Source organism: Centruroides vittatus, unplaced genomic scaffold (genome assembly GCF_030686945.1).
Source record: "Centruroides vittatus isolate TY-2023 unplaced genomic scaffold, ASM3068694v2 contig_371, whole genome shotgun sequence".
NCBI lineage: Eukaryota > Metazoa > Arthropoda > Arachnida > Scorpiones > Buthidae > Centruroides > Centruroides vittatus.
This window is the reverse complement of record NW_027122194.1, coordinates 1672015-1689137: the sequence shown is the minus strand read 5'-3', so window position 1 is coordinate 1689137 and position 17123 is coordinate 1672015. Positions and strand designations below refer to the sequence as shown.

Below are 17123 nucleotides of genomic sequence, written 5' to 3'. Positions count from 1 at the left end.
ATCTTCAGTAATAGGAATAGTATTTCATACGCTACAGGCAATTTTATACCCAGAAATTGCTCATAGCACATCTGCACTATACACATTCTACGTATTTTTTGCCGATCAGTACATCACAAGTTTCTTAGTGGTGCGTTTCGGAACCAAATTTTTTTCTCGCAAAATCCTTTTTTGTTTGTAATTCGGAAGCGTGTAAAACTTGATCTTAAATATAAGAAATAGTTCTTTTCCTTTTTTTTAATAAAAAGCAAAATTCTCATTTAATTTAAGACCAATTATTTCATATTTTACGACCAACTGTATGCCGTGGTAGTTCTTGGCTAATGTGTTTCGTTCTAATGAGATTCGTTAATTAATTACGAGTTTTTTTCCAACCGCATAATGCGATTCGAAAAAGGTACTATTAAATGGTGTATCGAAGTTCCCTTAGGAGGCTTGCATTTATTGCGACGACATCGAGATGGGTGGAGGTGTCAGAAGGGTGTTGATGAATGCTACACAGGGAGAGAAGGTCATCCGAGTGTTTGCGCATACAAAATAATTCATTTGTTTTGGAATATTCTGCTGTTAATTGACATTTATTGTACACATGATTGCGCAAATGGGGAGGGGGAGGCAGTGGTAATGACGAATTGTATACAGAAAGGGGTGGGAGTCAAAAAGGAAGCAAAATCTGTCGTCACGATATATGCACGCCACCTTAACACGCTTATTGACAAGGATTGGATTGATAGGAAAAAGTAACGAGACACTTAGGTGATCTGCCAAGGAAATGCTTTCTGGGAGGATTGTCTACGGCAAAATGGCCCCTATTTAGGTGTTAGGCATGTAAAGAAAACCAGGAAACTCCCCGTGGCCAGTCCGTTGGTGAGGCGCAAGCCTCCGACCTCCAACCCGCGAATTACTGGTAGGCAATAGACTATTCTCAATAAACACTAAACTTATTCTTTTTCTAAATATTAAGATGAAAGCAGAAATAATGAGACTGACCTAATGCTATATTGAATATGATAAACAGGCAACTATCTAAATAGTGCCATCCTCGTAAATCGTTTAAGAGAATTTCTGGGTCTTCTTATATATATTATGCAGGGTAATTTAGTCTCGATATATTTTTGTGAAAACAGTAACAAAATCGCAATCATTTGCACGTTTATAAAAACGTGCACAAACCATATCAATTCTCTCTTCTTAGGCCAGCATGTTTCATACGACCTGCAAACAAATTTTACCATTTTTACAAAAATGAATCGAGACTTAAATAATCACCCCGTATAAAGAACTCTTCAATATCTGTGGATTTTTACAATTTTGCTGCATGAAAAACAGTAAAATCATTAAATAAGAAATGATTTTAAAATCTGATAAATTTTACACTATAATATCTCAATATCAAACTTGTATTTAACTTCCTACTATAAATAATTCTTGTTATTGGAAGTATATTACCTCAATTTAGCGTCGTATCTGATTCTGTGCCAGTTTCAGAGACAAACAAATGGAGGTGCTGCATCGAGGTTTGATTGTATACTGATTTTTCATTGTAATATAAAACATTTCATCATCATAAAATCCGAGAAAAGGAGAAATTGAAGTTTATAGTTTGACTTTCGATCATCCAGTGACATTTTGAAAGATCTCAGATTCAGTTTCGAATTATATTGAGGAAGGTCTCCACTCTGTTTTCTCTTTCCTACATGACCCCTTCTAATATAGAAGTTAAAAGAGAATTACGGCCAATAAAACTAACAACTTTATAAAATCAGATGCATCTAAATTATATTCGAATCCATATCCATCATGGCTGTTTTAAAAATCTTTATTGCACTAGCCTATCCTAGTGGAAGGCAATTCTTCAATTCTTACAGAAACTGCACTAGAACATTAAAGTTCGGCTTGTTAAATTTCAAGTTCTATAAATTAAAAAAAATTTTTTTGATTGACTTTTCGTTAAAGGCACCCATCAGTGGCCGAATGGATAAAACCACTGAACCAAACTAGCAGTGGATAAAACCACTGCTAGTTTGGTCGTAGGTTCGCGCTTGCCAACTGGCTGTTCATGTGGAGTCTTCTGGGTTTTATTCACGTTTGTAACACCTAAATGGGGGCTAGTTCCCATAAAAGACCTCACGGAGGCATTCCACTCTCAGAATATCGCCCATGTATCGCGTTGCCGTAAACGAATAAACCCAAACCAAACTTTTCTTTAAAGAAAAAATTATATGTTGGTTAAAATTGAATTTTGTTCTCCTTTGAGTAAATCCTCCTCAGTGAATAGAAAGAGAAAATTATTGAGCAATGGATAAATTTTAAAATCAGATTTTCATTTTATTATACTAATTGAATTAGCTGAAGATCAGGATCAATATGGAAGGAAACAAAATTAGATTGAATTGATGGGATACGGCAACGCAACACGTGGGCGATTTGCCGAGGATGGATGCCTCTAGTAAGGACTTTCGATGGGAAAACGGTCCTTGTTTAGGTCTTAGACACGTGAAGAAAACCCGAAAAACTCCACGTGGCCAACCTCCTAGTGAACACCGAACCCGCAGCCAATTATCAGGGTTCAGTATTCAGAGTGATTTATTCACTCAGTCACTAATGAGCGGAATTAAAATTGATGCATATCATACGCATATTATCATTAAAGAAATTGGGATATGGAAGTGTTGTCCGTTCATTTCAAGCACAAATATATGTCATGGTCCTAATTTTCAAATATTTATTACAGATGACAGCTGATATTAACAACGTATTAATCATAATTTTTAATAAATTTCAGGAATTCGAATTACAACTTTGAATTTGAGACCATTTTTTTTGGCACGGAAACAAAAACTGAACCTTATTCTCGTTTTCCTCATAAATATTATACATAGGCCTACACTCAATGGTTCTTGAAGCATTATTTATTTTGTATATATACGGATTGGAAGATTTTCTTTGATTAGTGTAAAAATGTCCGAAAAGAACTATAGATCATACATTGAAATTTATATTAAAATCTAAAAAATGTTCAGAGAATAGACTTTATTAAACAGTTCATAAAAAAGTACCTGTGAAATAAGAAACAAAAAATCAATTTTCAGCTTTGATGATATTTCTCTAAAGTTCTTTGAAGCATGTAATTTATTACATCATCTTTACATTTAATATGGTATCAATAACAAAAATAATTCATTCATCCTAGTCTGTATATACATTTTTTTTTTTTTTTTCATATTAACCTCAAATATTTGATCAACTCATAAGTAAACGTCTTTTATAAATTTTCTAGGGAATTTTTTAGAATATTTATAAAAGTTTTTGAATGAATTATATTTATTTAAAATACTTCTTTTTGTAATTTATGTAAATCAATGAAAAATTGTCTTGCAGTTAGTTTAAAATCAATTATTATAAAATGCCAGTATAAACATATTGACGTGTCTGCTATAAACATTTTAAGTTTCTTAGACTACACAAGGAAACAAATTTCAACTTTTGATCTGTATCCTGGATGAAATAACTTGTTTTTTTTTTACTAATTTTGGCACACTTAATTCAGAGAGAGTCTCAGAATTTAATTTCTACACTGTTTGGATATCTACAATATGTAACTGTCTACAAATATACACAAATTCTGTCGTGTAAACAGAATTTGTGTATATGTAGACATAATGTAGATCTTTCGATATAACGGTTTCTCTAAATTAGGCCCTAGATAATTTTTAAAAAAAACGCAAATTCAAAGAATATTTTACTTGCGTTAAAGGATTCAAACTGAAGCCAGGGAGAGCAAGCAATATGGTCGTATTTACTTAAAACAGAGGTCCCATTTTCTCGGAAAATCCAAAACTTGGATGATTATCTAACTGCTTCCCAAAATAAATGATATTTGCAATGTATTTTATTTGTGTTTAGTGTATTTACTTAATTTTTTTTTCTAAAATTCTATTATAAAATTTTATTTTTAAATTTACATATAGGTGATATTAAATCGCTATTGTCAGAATTAGTAATGTGGTCCTCCTCTTGAAAAGTTGGTTTACAGTGTCATGGCTGTCTCGCAGAAAGAAAAAGTAACAGTGCTTTGTGTAACTTTCTTGTAGGCCAAATAATGTAATTTTAAGATATACGCATGGTCTTTGTGAAGTGTGGCCATTGTATGAGTACCATGTTTCCTTCACATCTGCAGCATGCGCTAGAGGAATTGAAGGCCACTTATTCTTTATGTGGGAGTGCAGCTTAAAATTGAATTTCAACAAATCTACAAAAATATGCCGTTCATGAAAGTTGTAACTGAATGCAAATTCACGTGGGTCCTAAGATATCTTTACACGGTAACATCAAATTTTTCACTGCAAAGAATGGTTCCAGAACTCTGCTGTGATCCCTATATGCTAAAATGTGCTAGATGTAAGCAAATTCCACTGCTGTAACCAGGACAATAGGAATTTGGCCTATTTTTGGAGAAATTTCAGGTTTCACATTAAATCGTCAAGTTCCTTCTGTTGGATGAGGTGGAGTGACTTGTCATTTTCTGGAATGTATTCAGATAAATTTTCCTCTTCACGAGACATATTTATTGTTGGATAGTGCTTTAGGAATTGGCAATTCCTTACTATGGGGAGTAAATCTCATACAAATATTTCAAAATAGATTTATTTTTATATCTTGGCACTCAATTTTTTTAATTCTAAGATTCAAAAAGTATTTCTGTCATCTTATCCTAATCTTTCAATGAATTTAGCTTTTAATTTTGCAATAAAACAAAAATTTCAGTTTAAAAATATTTTTTTTTACTCTTTGAAAAACCAATTTTCAGATTCTAATTTCAATTGTGAGAAACATTTTATGCTTCAAATAAAACTTTTTCCAACAAATAACATGCAATATTCATTGATAATTAATTGCATATACATAATCATATATGAAAAGTAATCATAAATTATATCTAAAATTTATGATTACTTAGCAGAATTATTTTATTTTTAAATATTTTCTAATTTTTGTAATGAAAAACTATTTCTTGATTTATTAACAATATATATATACACATGTCTATTCTTAATTATAATTTTCTTTAGCTGGCCAGATAAAGCATCAGTTTATTGCTCTGGAGACCCTGGATTAAATCCAGATGATCAAAATTAACCCAGAAATTTTCCAGGTGGTCTGTCCCAGATGCATTGAACCTTGTCTCTCACCACCTGGCTGCCCCATAGTAGGTTTGGCTGAATTTGAGATGGTCTTGAAAACAACCCTCTTATGTAAGTTATAAACTACAGTATTTGACTAATAAATAATTTAGAACTTTTATAATTTTTAACTGACTTTTAGGTCACTTCATATATAAAGACTGCAAATACAATGATTAAGATTTTTCTTTTTCTTTGAATCAAAATGTTGCAATTCAAATCATTTTATATAAAATTATTTATTAACAATTTCTGGTACAAAATTAATCCTGAAGAATGTTCACTCTATCGTTACTAATAGTAATGTTTGGAATACGTTTTAGTTTTTTATGAAATTTTAAAATTACTTTATCTTTTGGTAATTGATCAGCTTCTTCAACCATTGCAAAATATTGTTCCAATGCCTAAAATGAAAGAAAAATAACAGATATTAAAAGAGAGCATATGAAAAATCATAATAACTATTAATATTAACAACTGTAATTTTAAACATTCTTTAAGGATAACATTAAATCTTAAGAACAGAATGATAAACTTTCTCTAATATTTTCTTTACATATTTAATTATTTTTGTGTCAAAGTCAAATCTACTATCTATAAGTGGTGAGAGGCAGAACATGACTGAGAAATGAGCTAAAGTTTCCCTCCATATCCACTTCCAAAGTCTTTAAAAGGATATACAGGAATCTGATAAAACTTGGAGAGAAATAGAAAATTATTAATTAACAAAGTTCCAAGGATTAATTTTGTCGATTAAATTAAATCAATATTATGACCATACAAATAATTTTGGGTCTATGCAGAATTATCCTTTTTAATTGTCGGATCCTAAAAGAAAAGGTCGGCGTCAATTGTATTGTATGTATTTTTTAATGTCATTTGTCGGTTTTAAGTTGTTACCATCTGTCTTTGATTGGACAATTAAAAAGGATAATTCTGCATAGACCCAAAATTATTTGTATGGTCATAATATTGATTTAATTTAATCAAGGAAATTATTAACTTTTCTATACTCATCAATGGACAGCCCTTGCTGAACAAGTCAGTTTTATCAGCACCATACAATCTGGATAGTACTCCAGTCAAAGACAGCACAGAATATCAAGTGTTGTTTAACTATATCCATAGCTTGATGGCTCTCTCTAACATCAACTCCAGAAAACAGGAAGGGTATCCAACTATAAAACATAACCAAATTTTTGTTCTTCCCTATAGAAGGAACAAACATCAACAACTTTGTGTTGATATGAAAATAATAAGGCTGAAAAAAGGGGCTATTTTTCTCAGTCAGATAAGCAACCGAAGTGAAGATGACCTAAAGAGCAACCATCTAGGGTTACATGTAATGGTCATCTTTCTCAAAACTGAAATAGTAGATGTATCATCATCATCAATTATTGTATAAGTTAGTTTAATAATAATAATTACAACTTATAATCAACAGATAATAAAACTCAAACTATTTATAAAAGAAACTATTACAATTAAATTTAATTATTCATAATAAAAATTTAAATAGATATTATAACTTATTTATTCCAAAATATAATCTTAATATCAGGTTTGCAAACAACTTGTTTATAGGATTTGTAAATTAATATGTTGCACAGGTTTCAGAAATGATACTTATTGTTTTGCATCACATCAGAGTTCACATATTGTACTTTAACACTTATTTCCATACTTCATATTTAACGAAAAGAAAGAAAACTGTGTTGAAAATGGAGAATTTCAGAAAGTCTCATTAATCATTATTGTAGAATATCACATTATTATTGTCTTTTTATTCTGTTTTACATATATGATTCTTTTGTTCTTTTAATTCAACAACCTCGTTTTCTAATATTTCTGTTATCTTCATCTTTCACCCAGCTCTTCATCACTGCATCTATATTATCAAGAAATTGCTTCTAATAAAATGTACAAAATGAATTTCAGGTTTATCTTAAATACTAACTTCTCAAGCTTTTTGCATAATATTTCCACAATATTTTGAAATCAGGATGTTTTTGTTTCGAAGAAATAGTTGAATAGAATCAAATGTTCTGGAGCAAGAATGAAAAGATTTGTTTCATTAATTAATGGTAGATGAGAAATTATTCTAGAATAAGAAATATCTTTCCAGTTTTAGTATTTAATGCTTTCATATTTGTGAGACAAAAAAATAGCAGTCTTCTTGTTAAAGTAACTTCTTGATTCACACTGATATAGTGTGAATCAAGAAATAGCAAATAAAGAAACTAGCATCTTCTTATTCCAACTTCTCAGTTCTATACATATAGATATCCATGGCTCATCTTGGCCTCCTGTTTCATATCAAATATGCCTAACATATTTTTTTAAACAAATATTTTTGTCTGTTTTACCAAAAACTACCATATTTATAATGAAATCTGTTCTGTTGTGCTATCTTCATGACATGTTGACTGTTACTGACAAGTATGACATACTTTATCATTAACTTTCAATTAAGTCAATCATTTGTTGTTGGTATGATGACACATACTTTTTATCAATTTTAAATATATTGCTTCAATGTTTTAAATCATATGAGGGGCAGTCAAATGAAACAGTGGAGATCAATAAAAGACTAGAAATCAATTTTCATGTTAATCAATGTTGGCAAAACAACCCTTGAGACACCAGACAACAGATGCTGTGTTCATAAAATTCCGTTAGTTGGGATTGAATCCAATTCTAAAGAGCCTCCTTCACTGCAACATTCAACATAACTTGTTGCCTTTCAAGCTCTTCTTGAGGTCCCAAAAAATATGGAAGTGGCAAATAAATCTGAGCTTCAGGACAGGTGATCTGATGTTTCCAATTTGAGCAATGTCAATTTGTCTTTTGTTTTGTAAGCAGTATAGGGTTGTATTAGCATGCATCAAAATAACATCCCTTGTCAAACAACCTGGGCATTTGTTTTGAGGCTGGTATGAATATTTCCAAGAGTAATTGTGTAGTGCTCAGCATTAAACTGTTGGATTTCTTTGTTAATTTCACAAACAGTAGTGCAGGAGGTTGTTTGGAATTTAGTTTGATCCCAGATAAGAAGAATATGTCTTACTAAAAATGGTGATTATTAATATATAAGTTGATTTTTATGTCTTTTATTGACCTCTCCTATGTTTCATTTGACTATCCTGCATATGAGATTTTCCTGTAGAAAAACATAAGTGCACTTGCAAACCAAACTAAATTTTTAATTAATTTATTTATTTTAAATACTTATAAAATGCATTTTTATTGTAATCTTAAAATGTGCAAATTTTCCACCCCCTACATTCATGATTTTCAATTGATTTCAATGATACCTCAGAATGTCCGAAAAAGTTTCTACTTGCTGGGACATTAAAATGAAGTCTGAAGTGATGAGAGGTGTTGATAAATTTCCCGATACTCAATAATTGTTTGAACTTTAAATAAACTATTAGATATCAGATGTACCATTAGCATATCAAAATAAGCCAGTTACGATGACTTTTGAAAATACAGGGTATCTGTAATTCCGACATTCCCTGTCCAATTATGTCATTGTTCCCTGACCTATTAATTAAGGCCTCTGCATTTCTCCTTTCCATAGTATAATATTCAGCCAAGTCTATTTAAACCCATTTTGCACACAATTTTTATTAAAAACACTTTATCCTTTTTTGTAAAAAATGAATAAACTTTGCATAAAATTGATTACATAATTAGTTACATCATATAAAAAAATTTCATGATTTTATTTCAATTAATTCATAAATTTTATTTGAATAAAAAAGACTTGTGTCAAAAATTCAAATTTTCAAAATCCAAAATAATTTAAACAGAATAAATTGCACACTCCGTGAGAGGGAGAAATTGCTTATTGCAAGTTATTTTTGGACCAGCACAAACCCATTCAAGGTCATTATATTTCTTCCAATCTCTCCCTGAAATTTATAATGGGAGCAGCAGAATTTTGGCAGAAAAGTGAGTTGTTGTCAATGGCGTTTTTGAAAACCCAACTTTAACTCTATGGCGATGAGTTTGCCAACAGCAAAAAAATACAATGAATAAAAATACATAACTTGAGTGAGGTCCACCACACAGTCCAAAATGTCCTGTACACAATATCATTAAGCCGACTGACAGTTCTTTGCTTCCCCTCATGGCATAAACTGACTGCAATGAGCAGGGTTCCTACTCAAATTTTCGTTTAAATTCCATGACTTTCCCTGACCAACTTTGTACAAATTCCCTGATTCTCACATGCCATACAGTATAGTACATTGAGAAAACAAAACAGCACTTGACTTATTATGCACATATGAACCATTCACAGGCCAAATTGACTAACTCCATTTGTAAATCCTTAATATAATCATTATTTTCAAATTTTTTGCATAACTAATTTTATATGTAGTTATATTAAAGCTATATAGTTATATAATAGTAATATATATAACTATATTACTATATAACTAACTATATAACTAATATAGCTATATTAGTTATATAGTTAGTTATATTAGTTATAGTTATAAAGCTATGCTTTAATATAACTATATATAATAATACATTCTGCAATGTTTATTCAAATTTAAAGTTTAAATGGAATTTTAAAAAATAATTTATATCATCAATTTTTATACTTTTTGTTTTGTGGAGTCAGCGTCGGATTAAGCCTCTAGCGGGCTCTAGACAAAATTTAAATTGGGGCCCCATTTGAATAAGTTGCTTCTAAACAAATCTTATATAATGTGACATTAGCGTAGCTAGCATGGGTGACATCCAGTGCGGATATCGTGGTGTCACCCAGTCAACGTGGTGTCACCCTTTTAACTCTTTTATAAAACGCTATTGAATTGTAATATCTTCGCACTCAAGCAACATGAATGCTATATTGAATATGCAATGTCGCGACGTATAAGTTTAGATTTAGAAAATAAATCATAACCATACATCAGTACTACCACGAGAGGCGGCCCTAGCAAGACTTCTAGATGGTGCGAGATCTCGTGGCGTACATTACTTCTGACGCACGGGTAGCTGTTGACCTTTTTTTTAGGTAATGGCTGGTCGAGCGGAGCTTAGTAAGCATTGTTAAATACAGCCTTTTCTGTCCTATCGAATTTCTTAAATAATTTTTAACTCGTTTTAAAACAGAGAAATCTTTTGCACTGAAGCCGGGCCCCTCCGAATTACGGGCCCTAGACATTTGTCTAATTTGTCTATTCGATAATCCGGCCCTGTGTGGAGTTAATCAATTTGGCAAGTGAGCAGCTCATATACTATTGCTTCTCCAACATTTTAGTTAGTTATTTTTTTCTAATTAACAGTTATATATTTTTTATAATTGCTGAGTTATTAAAACTAAAAATAAAATGTTTTATTAAATTAAAGTAGTTTATTCTGTTATTTATCTCCAACCTTAAATCTACATGGCTTTAAAAAAGAAAAAAAGCAATTATTTATTTATTATTCATTAAGAAATCCTGTATAATCCATGTACAAAAGTATACATTTAATAAATTTCCTGAACTTTATAAAATATTAATAAACTGGAAAAAAAATTAGAAAACTGTTTTGTTACAAAATTAAGATTATTAAAATGAAAAATGATAAATAGTATCATTTAAATTAAAATTATTTATCATTTTATGTACTTTGTAAATTTTTGGGGAAATTTTGTGTATGCTTAGGAGAAATTTTAAATTGTCAACAAAAAAATCAAGAAGGCAAATTCCCTGATTTTCCATGACTTTTCTGAACATTAATAAAAATTCCTAATTTTTCCTGATTTTTCAGGTGTATAGGAACCCTGAATGAGTTAACCAAATGTTGCACAGGGAAAAAATTGGGAGGGTTGTGTATGAAACACATTCACAATCATTTAGGGCTTAAATCAGTCATTTGTGTTATTAGAGGAAGGATAAGATGTAAACAAATAAAGTCTTGGTGGTTATCACATTACAAGTCAATATCTATCAGTTCAGGCAGCTGCTGACTTGAAGTATTCATGTCATAGTTGACAGACTCAGTTTTCTTACTCTCTCTACACAATCTGCATCATTTGGCATTAGTCATGTTGGGCTTTTCTGACTCCTTTTAAATTTTTCTTTCCAATGATATATGTTTCTTACATTTCTGTTCACATTTTCTTTGCAATTTCTTCAAAATTATGGAAATTTTCCAAAACTCACACACTTATCAGCTTATAACTTTACAAATTCTATTTTATCAATTATTGCTAAATAATATTGTAGATCCTGTCATCCTGTACAAATCAATACCAATTTCAATGTTCCATCTCTTTGCAATTCAAAGGTATATATTAACCAAATGCCATGTGGCATCACCATTTTCAGTGTAATCGCAACTCCCTCACAGCTGCAGATCCCCCTCTATCCACAATTTTAAATATGAACATAAACCCTTTAACCAACAAAATTTTAATCATCAGATTATCATTTATAGTTTATGAATATAAGTGCGACGAATCTTGTCATTCTTTTGGTCATTCCAGTTTTTGTATAATACAGGCAGTCCTCTACTTACAAACATTCGACTTACGAACAAAGCTGACAGATGGCGGGTTAACATGAGCGTGTGAGGTAGGTGAGAGGCTCTTAGTTGAGTTTGGACTTGTAGTCATGTGTCAATTGTGTGTGATGTCATTTGTTTACTATTAAAGTGCAGATGGTTATTTTTTATGTACAGTCAAGTTTATTTTTTTAGTTTTATGTAAAAGCATTTACAGTACATACATATGTACATTTGTAGTTGTTTTAAATGAGTAATTTTAATAAATAATGTACATGTGATTGATTTGAATTTATATACTTCCCTTTAACAATCTTAATTCAACATTATTCAAGTGGCCTAAACATTACATAATTGTAAAAACAATGTTGTATTTGAGTTTTTGCGCCAAACATCGTCTTTTCGAGTTACGAACTTTTTGACTTTCGAACAACCGCTATGAACGGATTATGTTCGTAAGTAGAGGACTTACTGTATATACCAAAGTAAATTTAAAAATGTATTCAGGTCAAAAAGGAATGAGAGCAACAGACAGATTCTACAGTATTTGCAGCTTTCCTGACATTTGATGCCATTCCCTAACTTTGACTTTTCCTGCTAAAAATCTTATTCCCTGACTTTCCAGGTCTGTATGGACCATAAAAATATATAGCTTTTATTATAACTATATCATTTATATAAATAATTATGGATTCTCTATTAATTAATTTTTAGAATTTGATTCCAAATAGTCCTTGATTAATGCAATAGATAATTCCTTAATAGTCGCACATTAAACTATTGGTTGCAATCTCTTTCTGCAGTAGCTGTTAAGTAATCTTCTCTGGACCCAAATTAGACAGGAAAAAATGGTACATAATACAAATATTGTCTAAAATTAATAAAACACTTTAAATCTAAAAAATAAAGTACAGTAATACCTTGAGTTACGCTACCCCAACTTACGCGATTTTCAAATCTTGTTGATTTGTGTTTTGTTTGAGCGCCACGCACCTGTTGATTACTCACTCCCCCCACACTATTGTTCAGCTTACATGTTCGGACATGTCGCGCAAAATCAATGCATAGCTACAATTTATTTTGTGTTATTTAGTTCTGTGTTTGTTATATCTAAGCAGACTTGAGAGAGACTACTATGTCATCCAAACAAAGTAGAACTGATTCTTCTGCATCAAACAAGAAAAGAAAAACTTTATCTTTGGAATGTAAAGTTAACATTATTAAAGACTTCGATACAAAAATGAAAATTTGTGAATTGGCAAAGAAGTTTGATCTACCGGAATCGACAGTCAGAACAATTATAAAAGGTAAAGAAAAAATTCTCGAAGCTGTGAAAACTTGACAGAAGGCCTCAGTTCAATTGAAAAGGGGTTACAAATTTTAGAAAATATAGACTCCAAAGAAGAATGCATTTCTTCTACAAAACGAGAAATAAAAAAATTATTAGCATGCTGAGAGGAAATTTTGCAGAAGAAAAATCTTTGAGCCGTCAGACGAATTTGTTAGATTTATGAAGCCTTCTACATCAAAATAACTTTGGTTTACGATTTTAATAATATAATTTGTTATACATATGTATTATCTGAGATTTTATTAAACATTTTTTTCTAAATTATTGTTTTCTTTAGTCTCCGGCCCCAATTAAAAATAATTTGTATGTATTTATATGTAAAATTATACCCTGACTTACACAAATTCGACTTAAGCGGTTATTGCTTGGTCCCACCTATCGTGTAAGTTCGGGGTATTACTGTACTGTATATTCCAAAATACATGGTACAGTAACAATAAATTACTTTTAAAATAACCTTTATAATGTTAATAGTAAAAGTATTTATAGAAGATCACATTTAAAATAAGCATCTTCTGCAGCTACATCCATTTCATTTGTCACAGCAGAACTAGAAATGCATGTTGATTGTATTACTAGAAATAATTTTCTTATGATATCTTAAGATAAGAAAATATTTGGGTTCTACTTTTTGCAGCTTGCACATTGGCTTTCATCAGTTGTCCCTAATCAGGAAATATCTAACCAAGCATATAATAGTGCTATCCCAATTTTATTACTCCCTTGATTTTGTCCTGTAGATTTTTATCTGTTAAAATGAAAGGGAAGTTGAAAGGATGCAGATTCTAATAAGCATAAAAATGGAAGCTGCAATGATGAAAGTCATTAAAGACATCTTAAAAATTTAGCTTTCAGGACTGGCTTGAAGTGACATAGACGCAAGCTGAAGTGTGTAGCTTATTTTAAAAGTAATGTGGTTTAAAATTTTCTGTGATGTGTAATAAAATGTGTACCAAAAGTTTGATTTTTCTCTTAATACTCAACGGGTGGAAAGAATCAAAAATTTAAAATAAATATTTATTTTTGACTTTACTATGCATATTTTGTAATAAGTTTACCTTTTTTTGTAGTTTTTTCAAAGATATTCCTTTTCCAACATATTTATCCATGATTTCTAAAATCACTCTGCTCCATTTAAATTTCTTCTTTTCTTCTTCAGCTATAAAACCAATTAATATTAAGATCTATGAAACTGATAAGATAAAAAATTTATTTGATGAATCTATAAAAAACATAATTATGTTTCTGTATTCTGTTCATTCTGAAATAAGTCCTAAAGCTACTTTTAGATTTTTAAAACATTTCTTTGACATTAAGACAAATATATGATTAATGAAATTAAAACAGTATATATTTTGTTATTAAATAATTAAACAAATAAAAATAATAGAAATTCATCTAAATGTGATAAATTTAAATATTTGGGTATATATTTTTATTTTGTAGTTGATCCATTGCTTAATCTTGACTATTTAAGAATTCTTTTGTATACTGCAAAAAGGTATGACAGAGATGATATGAAGATGAAACACTTTTAAACTCCAACCATAATTCACTTATATAAAACAAATATTTTCCTGAAGTTAAATAAAAAACTAAACATATATTCACAAGTACTCTCAAGTGTACAGTACCTTATACTACAAGTACTCTCATAGCACACCTTAAAGAGAAAAAGTTTTACTTTTAAGTTCTCATTAAAAACACAGATACAGATGCAATGCAAGTCTAAAATTCTAAAATTTCTTAATCTACTCCAATAAATGTTCATTTTTTCACTCACATAATAATCTAGCAATAAAATTTTAACAATGAAAATGTACTAACATTCAAAATATTTAATTTCATATCAAAAACTTTTTAAGTTTAATTGCCAAAATTATATTTTATTTGATAAACTAATAACATGTATTTCAAAACGATAAAATTATAATTTATTCTTAAAATGATTCATTTCTTCTACAGCCATTTATATCTATGCAAAAGTAACATTTCACTAAATCGTTCAATTCACTGAGGGATTTTTTTCATATCCAACTTTTCTAGTTTCAAACGTTTTCTTCTGTTATGAACTCTCTTATCATCTCTCTCACCTGATTAAAGAGAGGAGAAGTGATGAAATTATTAAAGACTTGGATAGAATAAAAAATATTATATCAGTAGAAAACTTATAAATTTATCAAAATGTCTTTGGTAAAAGTTGTAAGTAAGAAATAGTAAAATATTATCCTCTTCATGAAAGTAAATGTTTTCAGGAAAAAAATAATAAATAATTTAGAGGTAGACGTTTATAATAAAAATTGTTAATAGACACAAATTCTTTATTAAGCTGAGGGTGATCAGAGTATAAACAAACACATTAGTGAATAAAGAACAATTTTGATTATCTGAACTTAGCAGTTTGGTCTTGTAAATTATTTAATAAAGATAATCCCTGACTTATGACAGTCCTCCTGTTCTGAATTCCTGTCATAAGTTGAATGTGAAAAGTAATGGTAACGAGCAATTATTTATTGTGATATTGTCACAATGCCAGGCTGCAATTTTTAATCATATTTTTAATTTATTTAATTTAAAATATATACAGTGGGTGATTGGTTAACAAAAGTAATCTGTTACAAGACTTTGTTTGCTACCTGAATTGTTCATTAACTGATTATCAATTTACCATAGGTTTTTATGGGAATTTGATTAATTCGTTCTGAAGACTCCCAAAAATAAAAAATATATACTTTCTTACTATGTTTATTTATATGTAATAATAAAAATACATATATACACAGTTTTGCATTTTGATTAGTCATGTTTTTTCTGTTTGTGGGTGTTAAAAAATCTGTCTAATGTCGATTGCTTTTCTCTCTTCAGGAGTTTTCAGAAGTAATTAATAGCATTGTAATTGTAGAGATCCCTAAGTCTATTAACCTCAACCTGGTTTGAATACCATTCTAAGACTGTTGTTCTGGCATCCTCCCATTTCTTCAAAAGATGTTTAATTAATAGCAGATATCGGCATTAATACTCTTTTTCAGAAGAAAACATATCTTGTCAAGTTTCTTGGTGTTCTTCTATCATCAATCAGTTTCAGGTTCCATTATGAGCTCTTCAATGTTCTTCATTTCTCAGATGTGATTTTTGTTACTCCTTTAGTTGCTTGAGTCTTCTTGATTATACTGTATCTTTCTTAGATAAGATTGAACTGTGGCCTACTGTAGACCAGTTCAAGCCATACTGCCCAGCAACATCAGACATCTTCTGCCCACTCTCTACCTTTGCTATTATACTCTACCTTTTGAAAATAAAAATTGACTCAAAACTTAATGCGTGCCTGCCCAACAGTCTTGCAAATATTATAAAAGAATTGTTTCTGTCAGAAAAATAAAAGGCTGTAATTACAAGGGAGAGTTTCAAAGTTTGGAGGAATACTATCTGATCAGTATATAGCGGGTTGAGCATCAATGTTGACGTCTCCCACACTCTGAAAAGTTATCCAATTTGTTTATTAACTGATCACCCACTGTACTCTCCACCTCAAATTAGTAGTGGCTTTCACCTGTACACCATACTTTTCCTTCAACAACAGAGTTGTGTCTGTCATCTATCTAACTCCTTTCAGGGGAAAATTTCTGAACTGAAACAACGTGACTTCAGATTTTCACCAGATGTTCGTATAAAGTTAATTGGGGCATCCTACCTCTAAGGCTGCCATATCCGGTCTTGTCTTTCACCTAACTCTGTTCTTGAGATTAAGAATGACAGACAGCCAGACAACAGTGGGAATTTATGTCTACAATTTTTTTCAAACTGCAGCCCAATAATGGTATAAAGTTTTCATGATTACATATGCTATATTAAATAGGTTTGTGATCATATTGTAATCAATTACTGTGAATATATACCTTGATTCAATACATTGAGCTGATAGATATATTGCACTCCAAACAAAGCTCATTTACAAAATCCTACCAGAAAAATCTTAATCGCAGAATCCTGTAGGACAAAATTCTATTGGATTAATTCCTATCAAGACAAAATCTTACCATTCTAGTTTCTTACCAAAGAAAAAAATATACAAGAAAAAC

The 17123-nt window shown here is 30.4% G+C and overlaps 1 protein-coding gene across 1 annotated transcript in view; it reads right to left on the bottom strand.

The window, feature by feature from the left end:
* Positions 1 to 5403: 5403 nt before the first annotated feature.
* Positions 5404 to 17123, bottom strand: part of LOC136975411 (cell growth-regulating nucleolar protein) — a 33299-nt gene continuing 21579 nt past the window's right edge. The window contains exons 7-8 of the mRNA XM_067270459.1: positions 14103 to 14203; positions 5404 to 5587 (exon numbers count right to left, since the gene is read on the bottom strand). The gene's annotated coding sequence lies outside the window, so the exon portion shown is untranslated. The remainder of the gene's footprint in view (positions 5588 to 14102; positions 14204 to 17123) is intronic.